At 38.3% G+C, this 16,820-nt stretch overlaps 1 long non-coding RNA gene across 1 annotated transcript; it reads left to right on the top strand.

The window, feature by feature from the left end:
- Nucleotides 1-839: 839 nt before the first annotated feature.
- On the top strand, nucleotides 840-3,468 carry LOC121395437. The gene is made up of 2 exons (XR_005962488.1): nucleotides 840-1,007; nucleotides 3,102-3,468. It is a non-coding gene; the product is annotated as an uncharacterized LOC121395437 (long non-coding RNA).
- Nucleotides 3,469-16,820: the final 13,352 nt, after the last annotated feature.

The raw sequence follows: 16,820 nt of genomic DNA, 5'->3' as shown, positions 1-16,820 counted from the left end.
CCATTTTTAGGAAGGCACACAATCTTCTATCTGTATGAATGTCCCCTTTAGTAGACAGTATATTCTTCTTTAACTACTCACAGTTCTGTGGATATTTGTTTGCAGATTTCTGGTTACACTCCAACTTCTGACACCATGTCTTGTCCCTTATTAACTCTATTCAGGCACCTTACACTGGCTTTGCAGGAACTCTGAAGCATGTGGGTAAGACAGTGAACCAGAGCACAGGCACACACAGGAACTGATCTTGTAGAGAATAACTTTTACTAAGAGTTAACACAGCAACATATAACAGCACATTGTAAAATGGTGGCTTAGTCTTTCCAACACTCTCAGCACAGGAACAGGAAGAACAGAACATGTGACCAGCTGCTGTTCCTAGCTTAAGGTGACAGCACAATATATTACAACTGCGATTATATCTGTGCTTATATTTTCTTCTGCAGTATATACCCTGGCTATGGCTCACCTGGAATAGGTAGCCCTAAGGTATGTAAAGCACAGGCCTGGGAATGGCTAGGACCAGATATACGCTTGCCCTAAGCAGTAGCTAATATTTTATGTATTACATGTTGCTGTGATCATATCTGTATGCTCCTATTCTCTGTAGTATGATATGCTCTAATTATTGCTCACCTTGAACCAGTAGCTCTAATAGATGTAGATCACTGGGCTGGGTGGCTATGAAGGTCTGATATAGGTTTGTTCTAAGACTGCAGCTAACCTAAACTATGCATTACATGGGGTTGTAATTGTTTCTGGGGTACATTTGGGTTTAATCCAGATGAGTACTGATAGGAATACCTACATATGAATGTCTTTTCATTCCACGGCATTGCTCCTGGGATAAGATATGGCTTAATAAATTAAGCAGGGAATGTAATTTTATACTGCACTAGGCAATATTTTTCCCGATGGCAAGTAAGCTTAATTTTTGTCTTGATAAACACTACAGGAGTTCTGAAGCCTGTCTGTCATAAGGATTGCTGGGATAACAATAACCACAGGTATGTACTACTTTTGGGACCATTGAATGTAAGTTTTTCCAGATTTAGCAGCCTTGTATCACTGATCACTGCCTGAATGAATGGAGGGCCAGATAATTGCTTTGCCCAGTCAATTGTGCGGTTTATTAGTACCCACTCAGCTCGAGCTCTGGGGTCGGGCACTGTGCTCTACCAGAACCAGGAGCTTATGACTTTGACCGAGGTACATATTATAATCACACATTTTAATATATGCTCGCACCATGGCACACATCCTGCAGGGGGATTCTACTGCCTTCAGAACAAATGCTCAATTAATGGATAAGCTCCATAATACAACTGGTCTACCAAGCAACATATATGTTTGCATCTATAAGCAGGCCCGGATTTGTGGAAAGGCCACCTAGGCCCGGGCCTAGGGCGGCAGGATTTTAGGGGGGCGGCGTGCTGCCCAACCACACCCACTTTGGTTCAAAAACACTGGGAAGATACAATATTTTTTTAAATTTCCCCATTGATGATGAAAATTTGCACGAATAATGGGGAGGGGACAGGGGCGCCGAACGGCAGTGGGCCTAGGGGCGCCCTCTATGTAAATCCGGCCCTGTCTATAAGAGGGCCATAGGCAGGTGCATATATTTTAATACTAAGGCATGGATATGAATGTGTATATATGTTTGCACAGATATCTATATATGATTTGTGTCTTTGGGATGGGTTATTTTGTGGAACCAGAAACGTTGGCTCAATAAACCTATATTTTTATGCAACATATAGTATTTATGAAGAATCCTGGAACAATCAGTACTTGAACTCTTCATCCATAAATTTCACTATAGCAGCCATGACATCTGGCTAGTTTCTAGGGGTGCAACCTGTGGAAATTCCATATTCATAGGTTTAAGGAAGAACAAGGTATACAGTTCTCTATGCTTGGCTGAAGGATCCCTAGATGTATCTCTACCATTTTCTAGGGTGTCTCCTTGGTGCCTCCTACAAATTAGAGAGGGGAGCCACTACCCAGTGTTATTCCTATACTATTTCTACTGATATTCTTAATGTCAGGATAGATGGGACATTTTATCTGCCAATACAGGGTGTCTATAGAGACAGGGTACACATAAATATCAGGCCACTGGGAATTTGCACAAGGTCTATATTTCAAACCAAGGGTTTTCAGGCTATAGGAGTCCTCAAAGTGTCTGTTAGTCAATAGAGATGACCTCTGTTCAAGTCTGGCCCAGGATAGGGATATTCTGCTTATACTACCAGCAAGACAAAGCAGCTTTGTGACTTAAGGCCAAGTTTTCTGCTCTGTGTCCAGAAGGCACTTATTTTGGGCCCATTTTTTCTTCAATTTCTCTTTTCTTTTCTTTTGAAATTCTTTTTATTGAGATTTTCAATAAAATACAAGAATATGACAATATGATAAACATACAGTGTTTCAATAAGGAGCAAAAGAAATATTCATGAGCATAACGGTAAAAACATTTGACATGAAAGACAACTAAATAAATAAATAAAGAAAAAGGGGAAATACAAATAACATAAAATAATAAAATATTAGAATAATAATAATAAAGTAAAATAAAATTAATTTAGATAATTTAGATAAATAGACCTGGTATTCTCTCCTACCAATTAAAATCTGACAATGCAAAAATACATGGAGAAACATTTTTGTGAATGAAGGCATTAAATATCTCTTTTAGCGTATCATTAGCATAAATCTTGTCCCATAAGACTAAGGATAAATGACCTCTTATCAGCCTCTAAAGATGAGATATAAAGAGACCATCTATTCCTTATTCTATTTCTCTGGAGAAGATCATCCATTCTAAATCTAATTACCTCTTGAATACATAAGTTAAATAGATAAGACAACACGTCCTTCAAAGAAGGAGGGTTCTCTTTTATCCAGTACAAGAATATAGATTTCCGAGTAGCTGCCATAACTAACCAACAAAAAGATAATATTTCATCTGAGACATTAATAGAAGAGCCATTGTAAGATACCTGAAAAAAGTCTTTCACATCTACTAGAGCATATTGAGGATTTAGAGAAACATCTAAATTAATCGATTTTTCAATAAAACCTTTTATTTTTTCCCATAGGTTTCTAATAAACGGACAATCCCAGATATAATGAAAGAAATCAACATTCTGCTCTGAACATTTTGGGCAAAAAGAAATCTTCTGAGAGCTATCACAGTTTTGGAACAATAAGCCATAACCTAAATGAATGAGCCGGAAATGCTGGTCTCTCCAAGACTCAGAACATATATTCTTTCTAAAATTTTGGAAAGAGTGCAGAAGTTCCCTGGAAGAAACATTAGTTCCCAAAAATGAAGACCATTTTTTGCTCGAGTTCTCTAGTGGATCCATATCCTTGGAAACTGACTTTAAAAGATGTAATGAGATCCATGAAATATTATTTAGTTTAATATCTTCAACCAACTGTAATAAAGCCTTATAAAACTGATGATGACTTAGTTGTGTTTTTGTTCTATTATCAATTAATTGAAAGCCTTGTCTAATCTGCAAATAGCTGAGCCTTTCCTTCTCAGAAAGACTATACTTTTCCTTAAACATTTTCCAAGGGAGTGGGTCTCCCAAAATAGGATCTAAAATGTGAGTAATTTGAGAAATACCGAATTTTCTCCATTTGTAAGAAAATTGATTTCTTTGCTTAATGGGAAACCCCTTCAGAAAGAAAGGAGATAAAAAAGGTGAGACATTGAAGTTTAGATTATTCTGTTTACATAGAATTTTCCCAAGTACTGGTTGTATCCCTAAAAATTGGATTTCTCTTAATATCTATATGTTGCTCAGACCAGTTTTTATGTAAAGAAGATATAATATGTTCTTTTGAGTCCAAAAATAGTTCCAGATTTAGATTAGTAAATTTCTCAGTACCCGACAACCATTCCACAATATATCTAGTATTAGCAGCAATATTAAACTTTCTAAAGTCTGGGACATTAAGTCCTCCTAAACCTTTAGGTTTTCTAAGTTTAGATAAAGAAATTTTAGGTTTTTTGTTATGCCAAATAAAGTTTCTGAGGATTCGGTCTAACTTCTGTACATCAAGATGTTTTAGCAATAACGGAAGGTTCAGAATAGGAAACGCAATTTTTGGAAAAATTAGCATTTTAAATAATGCTATCCTTCCCATTAGGTTCAATGGACTATCCATCCATTTTTTGCAATGGGTTTGCATTATGTGACTTAATGGAGAAAAATTTAAAGGATATAATTTAGAGAGATCAGAAGGGATCAAAATTCCCAAGTATTTCATTTTACCAGAAGGAGATTTAATTTGAAGATCAGCTAGCAATTGTTTTGGAATGTTAGAACAAATATTCAGAATATCTGTTTTACTGGAATTAATGAAATATCCTGAAAAAGACTTATAATAGTCAAAAAAATTAAAAATATTTTTAAGTGATAACGTTGGATTACTAACAATCAAGAGAAGGTCATCAGCATATGCTAATGATTTGAAATGTTTACCATCAATCATCAGACCGTGGAATAAATTTGAAGAATCAAGAAATCTAATTAAAGGCTCCATAGAGATATTAAACAAAAGTGGGGACAAAGGACACCCTTGACGAGTTCCTCTGAAGAGATCAAAAGTCTCTGATAGTTCCCCAACTGCTGCGATTCTTGCTTTGGGATTAGAATAAATAGAGCCAAGTAATAACATAAACTGACATTTAAGACCAAATCTGTCACAGCATTCCGAAAGATATTTCCAAGAGACATTGTCGAAGGCTTTCTCAGCATCTAAGCTCAATATTGAACATGGAATCATAGCTTTCTTGGCTTTGTAAATAATATTTATTAAAGTACGTATATTCTTAACCCCTGTTCTATTTTTTACAAAATCATTTTGCTGAGGAGAGATAATACTGGGTAGCAATAAAGAAAGCCTATCAGCTATTATTTTTGTTAAGATTTTAATGTCAAGATTTATTAAAGATATAGGTCTAAAGGAAGCCGGTTAAGAAAGATCTTTCCCTTCCTTCGGAATTAATTCGATATGAGAAATCATACTAGAATTTAAGACTTTCCCATGACAATAAATTTCATTATATAGGTTGGTCAAAAAAGGGGCTAGTTCCAATTTTAATGCTTTATAAAAAGGAGAAATTAATCCATCAGGCCCACCAGCTTTGAAATCCTTTAAAGAATTTATGGTAGACAATACTTCCTGGATATTAATTGGTTGATTAAGCACATCTAGTTGCTCTTCAGATAGTTTTGGGAAATTAACCTTCGAAAGAAAATTCAGACTTTCAGTTTCATTTAGCTGTGAAGGGGAATAAATAGATTCAAAATAACATCTAAAGATATTTACTATGTCTTTTGGGAGGTTAGTCATCTGACCCAAATGATTTCTAATCATCATAGGTTTATGAGACCATTTACTATGTTTAAACATATTGGCAAGAAATCTATTTGATTTATTATGTAAATTACCAAACCCAGCTTTACAATAGGCGAAAGAAGATTGGTCCCTCAAATTAACCCAATGTTTAAGTTTATCTAATGCTTCTTTATATCTTTCACTATGTTGTTTAGTAGGATGCATAACGAAATTCAAATATGCCTTTTTTTGAGCTTTAGAATGCAAAATAAATTCTTTATTAATTTTTCTCATATAATGTATTCTATATGAAGTAATTTCTCCACGGATTACCGCTTTCCACGCATCCCACAACAATGGCAAGTTGGGCTCATCCTCCTGAGTTGACATATTCTCTTTAAGAAACAATTTCCATCTCTCTCTCAGCTTTTTATTAAATTCCGGCTTATCTTTGAGAAAAATTGGGTAAGACCAAGGAATGTAAGATTTTGGTGAAGGGCCTAGATCTACCTCTATTAAGACCGGGGCGTGATCTGATAAGTTGATACTACCAATATTTGCTGATCTAGTTTTATTAAGTACATCAATTGATGAAAATAAGAAATCAATACGAGTCCCTATTCCATGAGGATGAGAGAAGAAGGTAAAATCTCTATCTGTCGGGTTCAACATTCTCCAAAGGTCCACCATCTTTGTTTGACTTTCAAAATTCGATAGCAATTTTGATTTTTTAATAGACTGTTTTTGGACTGGACCACTTTTATCTAAAGGCCATAAGTAGGATTCATTAAAATCTCCGCCAATAACAAATTTATTTTGTGGATAAGACCCTATCTTCTGGATTATCTGAGAGTAGAACTGTTCTTTACCTGAATTAGGAGCATATAAGGAACTCATGAACCAAACCTTATTTTGTAAAAGCACCTCAGCTATCACGAATCTTCCATCATTGTCCCTTTCTGAGTTCATTAATTGGATATTCAAAGACTTATGGAATAAGATCGCTACTCCTCCTTTTTTTTCACTGCAGGGGAATAGACTACATTTCCAACCCATCCCTTTTTTAATTTTTCAGATTCTACGTCAGAAAGATGAGTTTCCTGAAGCATAACTACTTCTGATTTCAATTTTTTTAACTCAGCTAACACTCTATTTCACTTTATAAATGAATTAAGCCCATTCACATTCCAAGTAACAATATTAAGCATTAATACCTATCATAAGATATAAAACATTGTTACAAGAATACCAAAAGTTTCTAAAAATACCAGGTCTAGTTAAATAAGAGGAGAATGTAATGTAAGCCAGATCACTGAAGTGAATGAAAAAATAAAATAGAATCATCAAAAAAAAATTGAACAAAACTCCAATAAAATACATAAAAAGTCATCAGGGATGTAAACCATCTATTGATGAAATGAACATCTTTAATTATATCAACCCAAAAAAACCAATAGCTTCTTAACTTTAGTGCTTTGGTATCAAAAACTCTCAACCAACCAAAAACAGAAAAAAAAAACAAAGCACCAGAAAAATATACATTAGGTTCAGTGACTTCACTTTTTTCCTAAAGAGAGAGAAAGCTTAAACTCTCTTACAAAGATAAGTGGCAGGGTAAATTCCACAACATCTACCACTTACAAACTCAAAACCTTCAAATTTTAATTTTAATTGTAATATCAAGTTGAATTAGGTCATCATATTATCCAAATTGGATTGTTCCTGTGTAATAGGGGATCTGGATCTAGGTCTTGGATTTGCTGTTGTATTCTTATCTTGAATCTTCTGTGTGGGACGAGAAAAAACTTTTGTTTCTTGCCTCCTTTCCTTAGCCGAAGCAGGGAAACCAAATCTTGCATCTTTAGATTGATCCTTAATAAAGGATGAGGATTGTTTCTCAAGCCGGAATATGAAATTTGAAGCATCCTTTGGATTTTCGAAAATGTGGGTTTCAGTTGCCAGAAAAATCTTCAATTTAGCTGGGTACGTGAGTGCAAATTTAATGTTCATCTTAAATAAAGATTGGCAAATTGTAGTGAACTCCTTCATTTTTTGAGAGAGCAAAATTGAGTAGTCTTGGAATATAAGGATTCGGAAGCCATCAATATCCAATGTGTGGTTTTTCTTATAGGCTTGAAGAAATAGAGCTTTTTCAGAATAGTCTAAGAACTTAGCAATAACTGCTCTTGGTTTGAGGGGAGCTTGTTCTCTCAAAGGACCGATGCGATGGACTCTTTCCAGCTTAATGTTTGTCAAGTTTTGTGAAATCCTTAGTTTTTTAGGAATTGTTGAAGTAATCATAGTGATAATGTCACTCATCTTATAAGATTCCGGAATTCCTATAAATCTTAAGTTATTTCTTCTTGTCCTATTTTCGAGATCATCAATTTTAGATTGCATATCCTTTGTCTTCTTTTCCAGATCATCCAATCTCGTAGAAGTGAAAATTGTGTCATCTTGAATATCAGAAACCAGAGATTGTAATTCCTGCATCTGGCGATTCTGTGAGGTAAGGTTTTCAGACAAACTTTTAATAGTGCCTTGTAGAAGTTTGAGTGCTTTTTCAATAGCTGATTGAATAGCCTTTTCAATCGTTGGGTTAAGTAGTTTTGCAACTTCAGCTGCTAGAAGAGAATTTTCAGTAGATTTTTGTTGTGAGCTTTTAATAGAGCCATTGTCATTTTCAGAATTTTTGGAATTCTTCAATTTACTTCTTTCATATGTTTTCCCATAACTTTTAGTAGAGAAAACTGAGGGGGCAGGAGAAGTATCCATATTTCAGCAGTAGATTTTCGTAAAAAAAAAAAAAATATATATATATATATATGTAATATATATATATCAAAATCCACTATAGTTGCAAGCAGTATCTCAAGAAGACACTTAGGGGCAGATTCATTAAGGGTCGAATTTCGAAGTTAAAAATACTTCGAAATTCGACCCTCGAATTGAAATCCTTCGACTTCGAATATCGAAGTCGAAGGATTTAGCGCTAATCCTTCGATCGATCGATCGAAGGATTTTTCGTTCGATCGAACGATTAAATCGAAGGATTTCGATTTAAGGATTTTAATCCAACGATCGAAGGAAAATCCTTCGATCAAAAAAAGGTTAGCAAACCTATGGGGACCTTCCCCATAGCCTAACATTGACTTCGGTAGGTTTTACCTGCCGAAGTAGGGGGTCGAAGTTTTTTTTAAAGGGAAAGTACTTCGACTATCGAATGGTCGAATAGTCGAACGATTTTTACTTCGATTCGTTCGATTTCGTTCGAATTCGAACGAATTTAACCAATTCGATGGTCGAAGTACCAAAAAAATACTTCGAAATTCGAAGTATTTTTCATTCGAATCCTTCACTCGAGCTTAGTGAATCTGCCCCTTAATCTACTTGAATGTAGACTGGTGTATGTTTCAGACTTGGGGTGGAATAAAATATCACAAATATATATTTTCTTCACAGTTTGCAATACTCTTTGCAGTCTGGTATGAAGATGCAGTAAATAGGTTCAGATAATTCACTTGTTTTTACCTCAGCTTCTGTTTATTTGCAATTCAGGAGTCTTTACGCACAAATATTACTGTTTGTGAAGAGAGTATAACATGAGGCAATAGTTTAACCACCTTTTTTCTCACACAGATGCGTCTCTCATTAGTCAAAGTTAGGTATGACTGAAGATCTTATCATCTCCTTAGTAAAACAATGAGACTCACTTTGTCTTTCCCTTCACACCGGTTACCTTTACCACCAGCTCAATATTTTTTGTGTAGAAGCATTAAGGCATATTATAAGGGTATATCCTGAGGTAAAGAAAGAACCCCTTGTCGGCCATCTTGCTTCATAAACAAATGCGTCACTCAGTAATAACTTTTGTTATACTTGGGGTTATTACTGCTCCTTTACAAAAACTTAAATCACTGACTTTTTCCTTCATAAACATTTCCCTTTCCCTCAGTTTGGTCTTCTGTATTTAGAAAAACAGTTAGGCTTGGTAAAAGGAGTTATCGTGAGGTGATACTTCTGTCAGCCATCTTGTCCCAAAAGTATATGACTCCCAAATCTTTTAATTTTGCCAGGAACTGTTTAAATCATTAATATATAAGTTATAGTTACTGAAATCCTCGAAATAATCCTCTTTCCTTTCAAGTCTCCGTTTCAGAGCCAAGGCCCTGGGCACCCGCCAGCACCGAGCCAAACCGCTCCTCTGCTCTCCCCAGCCGCCACCGGATCACTTCGAAAGACTCGCAAAAGAGAACAGGAACTCCGAGGATCTTCAGGGTAAGTAAATGAAGTACCTTGCCGAATTTAAATAGCTGTTGTAAGTGGAAATGCGCGGAGCTTCACTCCCGCCCTCCCGCTCTCTCAGGCGCCATAACCGGAAGTCTCTCTTCAATTTCTCAATCCCCTAGTTAGTGTTTTTTTTAGAATACAGGGCCGGCTGTTCTTCCATACCAGATAGGTAACTGATTGGACAGCAGATGGAGGCATCCTAGGAGTGTTAATTTTTTCCCATCTCTATGTCTGTGCCCTCTTGGAACACCAGCAGTTTTGGATCTTTCCTCCTCACAGTTACATACTGCAGTTGCTACCTGTCCTATTGCTTCGGGCGAGAATGTATTTGGCTCTCCTGAGCAGGATCATAGTCTTCCCTTAAGTGCAGTCATTACAGTAGAGTATAATCTCTTACAATTTCCAGTCTTATTAATTTCATTGAGAATGAATTAAGGATATTTTATGTATCTGTCCTACAGGTTTGTCTAGCTTCAAATGGGAGGTTTGGAAGTGTTTTTTGTCTGTTTTGACCATGTCTGTCACATTGTTCCCTATACTAGGGGGATTTACATTTACACCTGCTAAAAATTGTGTCTGAAACATTCGCACAGAGCTCAATGTCCAGGTAACTTCCAGATACGACACTCCTATTATCCTGGTTTGTTCTCGGATTCACATTCCTGTGCCACTCCTGATACATATGACCCAGCATGACTCTAGTGGATCAGAAGCCCTTCTGACACTTCCTGGAACATCCATAGGGTCCCTCCAGTTCTAAGGTTAGCCTCACTGATTAAATATGTAGTATAGTTGATTCCACATATAAATGGGTCCCTTACGGGTAGAAAGAACACAGGTTTGTGGGTGACTATAAGCATTTATCCAGGGCATATTATCTCCCTCCATAAATCTTGGGATTAGTCCTTTAGTTGCACAGGGGTTATTGGGATCTGTAACCTTAAGGGTATTCAGTTATACCTCTCAGAGTACTAGGTTGGGTCAACCAACAGGGCCTCTATTTCTCAGGTACTGTAGTTGCTCAGCTCTTCACAGTTAATTGAGTCTGCCTTATCACAGGACCTTACACAGTGTAAGGAATTCTAATCCCAATTATTTTCTCAGGTGCCCTTGTCTCCAATCTTTAGGATCTGTTTTCTGTTAGAACAGTCCTGACTAACATGCATTCTGATATGAAGATATTTATGGTACTGGCCTTGGGTACCTCAGGGTACATTGTATAACCTACATTTATGGTTATATCCTAAACAGATCATTCCTATATTGGGTCTGTTTTGGGTTCTTACTCCTACCAAGTGTTTCTTACAGGTACCTTGCAATTTGCACTGAAATTAGGCATACATGTGATGAATGCTTTTTGGTGAGTAGGAGAGTAAGTATTTCAGCTTGCTGAATTCGCCTTGCACAGGACTGTCTCCCTCTCTTCTGGAGGGTGAAGTGGTGGTTAGTGAGCTAACTTGTTCCTCACTCTCAGTGGGCTAACATCTCTCTCTCTCTCGCGCTCTCTCTCTCTCTCTCTCTATAGTATAGGCTATACTATAGCGCTATTCTTAGCCTGGTGAACTTATTTTGGGGTTTTCACCTGGACTCTCTATATTAAAGTAAAGAGTTTGCAGGATGGTGGACTATCTAGTCAGCGATACTCCTTTCCTTATTACAGATTCTTCTTAAAGTATATTCCCTCCCATGGGATAATGTTAACTTGCTACGTCCCGTAACGTACTGACATGGAGTTCGTCTAAGGAAAAAGGACGATTATTTCATACTTACTGAGATCTTCCTTTCCTAGACGAACTCCATGCCAGTACACCCGCCCTTTTTTTTCCCGGTAATTTAAGAGCTTGTTACAAAGACGCCGGTAGGTGGGTGTGGTTGGCCTTTTAAAGGCTTGGGGAGGTTCCTTCTAATGGGAGGAGGGGTTATCCCGTAACGTACTGACATGGAGTTCGTCTAGGAAAGGAAGATCTCGGTAAGTATGAAATAATCTTCCTTTATCTGCTAAGGAGGGACCTTGGAAATGCTTGACATCTGAGGGGAAACAAAACTTTGAAAAAAGTGCTTTACACTAACCACACAACCAAACAGTCCCTCTCTGCCAACACACCATAACTTCCCATGGAACCCTGTTAACAATAACTATTGTGCCACTAATATGCTGAATGCTTTCTATGGCACTTTGGCACTAGTACAACACATTTTGCTGAACACCCTTTTTCCACTTAAGAAGGAAAGAGTGCAACAAAACTGGAACAAGTAAATATTAGCAAATATTATTAAAGTTGGGTTTATTTTCTCTAAAGAAAAGGCACTTGGAAGGGGACATTATCACATTATCACATAGAGAACATAGACAGTGGGGTATGTTTTTTTCACATAGAAAGAAGCCATCCCCATGGACCTTAGGAACTGAAATATTACTTGAAGCAGCAAAGTGAAAGTATACTGAGAGGGCAGTGAGGTTGGGGTTTGCCTTGCTGGGTGATAATGTTATAGCAGATGTATTTTGTTTTTTTTAACAAGAGCCGCAGTCACCAAAGTCATCAAAGATATATATAGATATATAGATATATAGATATATAGAGATATATAGAGATATATATATATACAAAAAGAACAAATCTGGTGCACAACGATAAAGAGAAACGCCTGTGTGCTGGTCAAATGTCCATGATAATTATATCCAAAAAATACAGCCGCACCAACAGGACTTTTATGAAAACAAACAGTGCTTTTTATTCAACGTTTCAGCCCCGTACTTGGGCCGTCCTCAGGAAGTGTAAATCCCTATATCCCAAACCCCACATTTAAACATTTACAGTTGGCACCAAACAACGTCCAGAAATGACGTTCTGTCTAGGCGTCTGATGTGATCAGTGACGTGAGCAAGTGTGACGTGTGCAGCGTTCATTCCCTTTAACCTAATGTAGCGGCAAGCCACATATTCAAAGTAAAAAACTTAATCTCAAGTGACCAATCATGAGGTCCCATTATATGTGTAATGCTCCTCACGTATATAAATGTGTAGTTTTGTGCCCCGTGAACAAATTTAAACACCACCAACAGTTAATCCATTGTTACCCTTTGACATCTCACTATTTGTGGCACCCTTTGCGGAAAGTACCTGTGGCTTCTATGTTCTGCATGCCCTTTTCGCCCCCTCTGCAGATACGGTGCAACACCGAACGAAGGACACCCGATCCTTGTGACTAGCTGTGCTTAGCCTCTGCCAGCTTTCCGTCTTTACACGGGTTACATGCAACCTTCCGCTCGTAACATAGGATTTCCCTGCTGTGTTCCGTCTGACCCCCGTCCTTCAGCACTCTCCTTATGCTGCACGCAGGGAGTCTTGGCTGGCTACACTGTCGTAAGACAGTGCTCCCTCCGTGTCTGCTCCTGCTTTCTGCATGGGCAACTCTTCCCACATTTGGGGAATATGGGAAGAGTTGCCCATGCAGAAAGCAGGAGCAGACGCGGAGGGAGCACTGTCTTACGACAGTGTAGCCAGCCAAGACTCCCTGCTTGCAGCATAAGGAGAGTGCTGAAGGACGGGGGTCAGACGGAACACAGCAGGGAAATCCTATGTTACGAGCGGAAGGTTGCCATGGTAACCCGTGTAAAGCCGGAAAGCCGGCAGAGGCTAAGCACAGCTAGTCACAAGGATCGGATGTCCCTCGTTCGGTGTTGCACCGTATCTGCAGAGGGGGCGAAAAGGGCATGCAGAACATAGAAGCCACAGGTACTTTCTGCAAAGGGTGCCACAAATAGTGAGATGTCAAAGGGTAACAACGGATTAACTGTTGGTGATGTTTAAATATGTTCACAGGGCACAAAACTACACATTTAGATACGTGAGGAGCATTACACATATAATGGGACCTCATGATCGGTCACTTGAGATTACGTTTTTTACTTTGAATATGTGGCTTGCCGCTACATTAGGTTAAAGGGAATGAACGCTGCACACGTCACACTTGCTCACGTCACTGATCACATCAGACGCCTAGACAGAACGTCATTTCTGGACGTTGTTTTGCGCCAACTGTAAATGTTTAAATGTGGGGTTTGGGATATAGGGATTTACACTTCCTGAGGACGGCCCAAGTACGGGGCTGAAACGTTGAATAAAAAGCACTGTTTGTTTTCATAAAAGTCCTGTTGGTGCGGCTGTATTTTTTGGATATAGATATATATAGATATAGATATAGATATATATAGAGAGAGAGAATATGGTGCAGGCACTCATGTTAATAATTGCTGTAGAGCAGGGGTCCCCAATTTTTTTTACCTGTGAGCCACATTCAAATGTAAAAAAATTGGGGAGCAACACAATCATGCAAAAAGTTCCCGGGGGAGCCAAATATTGGCTTTGATTTGGCTATGTGGCAGCCTCTATGTGGACAGGCAGCCTACAGGAGGCTCTGTTTGACAGTACACCTGTTTTTTATGCAACTAAAACTTTGCTTTAGATCACATGTTGCTTACAAACCACTGGTTGGGGACCACTGCTGTAGATGTACCTGGGTGCAGTATATAACACAAGGGATTACAGGAGACTTGTTACCACACTCACAGGACTTGCCAAACAACCTTACCAAACGAGCGGATCTTATTTTGTATGGCCACCTTTAGGCAAACATAAAAGTGATTTATTGAACCAAAACTGAAGTTTCAGCTGGATTACCAGCCTTTCTTAAAGAGTGGACCCAAGATATGTGTATAAGATAAGTGTATGGTGGGAAATCATTGTGACATCACAAGAATGTAACCCACCCCCTCTCACATTGTAACACGTCAGACATTAAACTGACCCAAATTTAAGCAAAAAGATATATTGAAAAAATCCATCAAAAATAAGTCAAAAGGAACCAATTTATAACATATATGCATAAAACAACTGCTGTGTCATTTTGTCGAACTGAACTGAAAAACATTTGCGACAAAAGTTTATGGAATCTTCAAGCTGGCAGGATGAAAAGCCATGGTCAAGCTATTCCCGAGGTAAAACCAGAGGAGATAGTCATTAAAAGAAACAGGAGTAAGCCAAACCAGGTATCTATTTATGCACTGTACGAATGACAACGCTAAAGCAGGATCAGACTAGGCCAGTGGGATACCCGGAAAAAAACTGGTGGGCCCAGACCTGTTCTCACTCATGTCTGCCTGAAACTTCCAGCGCTCCCTGACCTCTGCCCACCCCGACGATTGGAGAAACGCAAGTACTCTTTGGCATGGAGGGGGGAAGCGGCAGAGACAGGTTGCAAACCATGGCCGCTGGTGCATTTGGGTGGAGGAGAGGGGGTCTAGGGCCCAGGGGAGTTGTGTGCAGCTGGTGCATATGGGTCCATGGAGTTGGTGTATGAGGGGTTGGGTTCCAGGGTAGGTGTGTGTGTGTGGGCCCCTGTTCTGGCAGCCCCTGGGCCCAGACCCCCCCAGTCCTACACTGTGCTGATGTGTATGCTTGTGCCCATAAATGCTCCAAAATACAGGCATTGTTATATCTTGATGAATGAAAGAAATTATAACCACTGCTCCAACTGGCAGGGTCTGAAAGTACGATCACCAGGTGCAGGTATCCCTTGGCGTCCCAAGTCGCATGATATAAGGAAGAAGGAAATAGAGTACCGCAGCGCCAAACAACTACAAAGTAGTTCAATACTGTGGTACTCCATTTCCTTCTTCCTTATATCTTGATGAACACAGATTGACTCATACGTGCCGAGTTTGTCGTTTGATGTGAACCATGCAATATGACTGGTTATACACTGGGTATCATTTAGGGGGGTTGAATTTGATGTATTATTATTAGTTTTTCAACCCAAATTAAAATGTAGCTGTGACCAAACACCATTTGCATTTGGCCCCATTCCACACCTTGATTAAACTCCGTGCTCTGTCTGTTTCTGAAGTACTGAATATTGTAAAATTCTTTGCATTCTTTTCATGGAACAGATAAATGGGCTATTGTTGCAAGTTACCCAGTTGGGAGGGAAATTGGGTGTCTGCTGATGAAATTGCACATTTCTCCAGAAAAACCAACATGTGTTGTTGCTGTCATCACATCAGATATAATGCTAACATTTTCAGCCATTGATGCAGCAGACTTTATTTTGACTTTTGGCACATGCTGCAGTATATTTTTAATGAACAGTGTTTCATGTGTGCAGTGTGAGACAAATCCTGTCATCTTTATAAGTAACTGTTAGCTTTTCCTGGTGTCATTGTGTCACAGTATTTATATCTAGTGATTTGTGAAAATTTAATATTATTTGTACATGTAACTGTTACTAAAATAATCTGCCCAGGGCCACTCCTGCCATGAGGCTAGGTGACCAGGCAATTACTGGGGGTGGCAAAAAAACACCTCTTTCAACTTTACCCTGTGATATTGTGCTCTTTGGCCCCCTTAACCAGTTCTGATGCTAAAGTTTTAAAGGAGAATTCAACCTTTTAGCAAAAAAAAAACATACCCCCCACCCCACCTAAACCCCCCTCCCTCTTCCCCCAATGTCGGCCCCCACACTTTTCATCTCACCAAATCTGGCCCTCGTTGCAAACCCCTGCCATAAATGATTATAGTATTCACACAGTGGTATTTGTAAAAAGCAGTTTTTATATATAATATGGTGTCAATGCATACAAAAACATTCATCTCTACAAATAGGGTAAGTCAAGCATATAACATTTAGTTAGCAATATTTTGTAATTACATACTACCAATCTGTAACACGAAAGTCAAGCACTACATGAGAACAGACACCCTTGTCAGAGAATGAGAATTACCCTGACATTTCGGTGTAAGAGCCTTTATCAAGGGGAATTCTGGTGTATTACCGTTTGCTACCATCATAGATAAATTTATGCTGCTAGCAAACGGTAATACACCAGAATTGTTAAAACATTTTAAAAATTGCTGTTTACAAATACCACTGTGTGAATACTATAATCATTTATGAAGTGTGCAGGTCCTAAATATTAACTATACAGGTACTCCTTTAGCAAAGACTGTAGTTATCTCAGTACACAATTCTGTTTCTTTACAGGTCTCTTAATCCCAGAACATGCAAGGCATTGTGGAAATTGAAATCTTTCAATGAGCAAATTTGTTTAATTTGCTTTACTTTAAAGGAATTGTCCACCTCCCAACACTTTTTTCAGTTCAGTTTTTTTTAGAT

Source organism: Xenopus laevis, chromosome 7L, assembly GCF_017654675.1.
Source record: "Xenopus laevis strain J_2021 chromosome 7L, Xenopus_laevis_v10.1, whole genome shotgun sequence".
In the NCBI taxonomy this organism is placed as follows: Eukaryota; Metazoa; Chordata; class Amphibia; order Anura; family Pipidae; genus Xenopus; species Xenopus laevis.
Note: the sequence above shows the minus strand (reverse complement) of the source record. Positions and strands in the feature narration are given on the sequence as shown.